This window comes from Limulus polyphemus, unplaced genomic scaffold (genome assembly GCF_000517525.1).
Source record: "Limulus polyphemus unplaced genomic scaffold, Limulus_polyphemus-2.1.2 Scaffold252, whole genome shotgun sequence".
In the NCBI taxonomy this organism is placed as follows: Eukaryota; Metazoa; Arthropoda; class Merostomata; order Xiphosura; family Limulidae; genus Limulus; species Limulus polyphemus.
The window spans coordinates 635,967-638,336 of NW_013665862.1; the positions used below are offsets into that span (position 1 = coordinate 635,967).

The 2,370-nt window shown below is 30.5% G+C and overlaps 1 protein-coding gene across 3 annotated transcripts in view; it reads left to right on the forward strand.

Moving 5' to 3' along the window:
* The window catches only part of LOC106478808 (protein bicaudal C homolog 1-B-like), a 56,987-nt gene that overhangs the window by 9,491 nt on the left and 45,126 nt on the right, over positions 1-2,370 (forward strand). The gene's annotated exons all lie outside the window — the stretch shown is intronic.

Consider the following 2,370-nt stretch of genomic DNA (forward strand, 5'->3'; position numbering starts at 1 on the left):
TAAATTGAAACAGACATTATAAAGATTTCACATGTGAAATTTAAAAATTTTCTGATGCATAAAAGTATTTTTAATCTTAAAATGAAAATTACATTGCATGATAGATAGGCAAGATGTGAAAAAAAAAAAGGCATGAGAGAAACGATGCTTTACAAACCTTATGACTTGATAAAGAAAAAAGAATTAGATATTTTTGTATAAAAGCATTGTAATGTTTACTGATAATCTGCCAAATTTCATTAACATTTGCTTACTAATTTAAAAGTTATAGCATGAAAACTATAACAAGCACAAAATGGGTGTGAGGTCGTCCCTGTATTGAAAGGATTAATAACCCGCAAACAGCTACTGTTGTATTTCATGTAGTATTATATGGATACACTTGGATTCTTTATGGTTTACACCCTCATATTTGAAGACATTGTTAAGGATGAAAGCACTAAAATCCATGGCAAAATTTACATCAGCCTCCTAATTTACTTCACAATTGGCATAGGTATTTAAAAGACAAATAAAGGAAACAAAATTTTTGAAAAACTAAATGAATCAGTGTTTTTTAAGCACAGAAACAATACGGTTGTCATTCATTGTTTGGTATTAGTAAACCATTGCATAATAGCTAAAAGAGTGATTTAACATGCCAATAAACTTAGTAAGGATACCAGTGGCTAACTGTAAATAGAAACTGTAATAACTTAGCTCTAGTTCTCTCCCAGTCAAACTTACTGCATCCATTTCATTTTAGATTCACCTCTGTTAGAAAGTATGTACTTTATTTTTAAGAGTTTTAATTTGAATATTTGTTATCAACGGAACTGTTTGTTTAAATAAAGAAATTTCTAAGTAAGAATGTGCTAGTTACAATCTTGATTATGGAATATCTTGTGAGCAAAAAAAATTATAATGTTAATATTTAGAGAAATTGATGGAATGTATTCTGAGTTTCCATTAACATTTCTACTGATAAATACATTTTGGTGTAATTACATTTGTAAATTTTGGTTTAATAGGACAGTAAAAAAACTCTAATATAAAAAATATCAACAAAACCTTGAGCACAAATCTTTGATGTTTGTGCCTAAAAAAATTTGTCGTAAAAGAGGAATTCGTAGAATTATTTAGAACTCGAACATGTTTTGGTCTTTTAATCATGTGACATTTAAATAGAAGCTACACGTGTATTTTCTATATGTTAAAGTGAAATGGAATATTTTTTTGTATGCTTGTTGTTAACATGATGCTATGGAATAAAACATCAGTGCACTTTGTATAATACATGTTATAGATTTGTTCATATGTTATTTTATAACATACATGGTCACAACCACCTGTAAGCAAAAGTGAGGTGGATACAAGTTTTATTAAATGTTGATCCATAGCTTTCAAAATGTTTTGCATTAAATTACTCAAGATTTGAAGTGTTATTTCAAAGTAAAGACATTTTGTAGAAGTTGCATAAATACAGGGGTGAAATTCTGCCAATAATCACTGGTATTTGATACCAGAACTTGTTTGTGCTTTTCATCTTACCTGCATGCCTTCCATCATACAATCGGAAAGCAGACACTTCACAACTTGCAGATTGTGTGATTGATTGGTTTAAAAAAAAGGGGGGGGGAGAATATATCCAACTGATGCATTTTATTGGCACCTGTCCCTGATGTTACAGTATACTGTTGTTTGTCATTCAAAGATATGGGAAGCAAGAAAAAAAATATTAAGTGTTTAACCCACTGACTGTGGCTGTTCTAAATGCACATGGAATTTTTGCAAGCCATACACTATATGTGGCACATACACACTCATTCAACTGCTGGAGCCAGACTGTACCTTATACGGTGAATCACCAGTCAATGGGTTAATGTATACTTATTTCTTTAAAACCATGAAAACAATGAATATCATAGGAAAAACAAACTATTTTCTGTGGCAGATCAACTAAAATCTATGTATTTGCTGTGAGTGTTATTTTTTATTAACTGTATTATACATTACATGTGAACAAAATTCTTCATTATATCCACATATGACTACTGGCACTTTTTGTTGAATTTCAACCATGCATAAATATACACATCAGAGAATAGTTAATAAGTTTATGTGTAATAAACCTTTATAACATGTTTATTAACTTATTTTTTTAGAGATTTGGTAATATTTACTTTTTCTTGTGTTTATTGATGTTTTTTTGCATAGCAGTCATGTGAAAAATGTGATATAAACTAAATCATTAACTTTATTCAATGTATATTCACGCACACGCACGCACGCACACACACACACACACACACACACACACACACACACACACACACACACACACACACACACACACACACACACACACACACACACACACACGACAGAGGA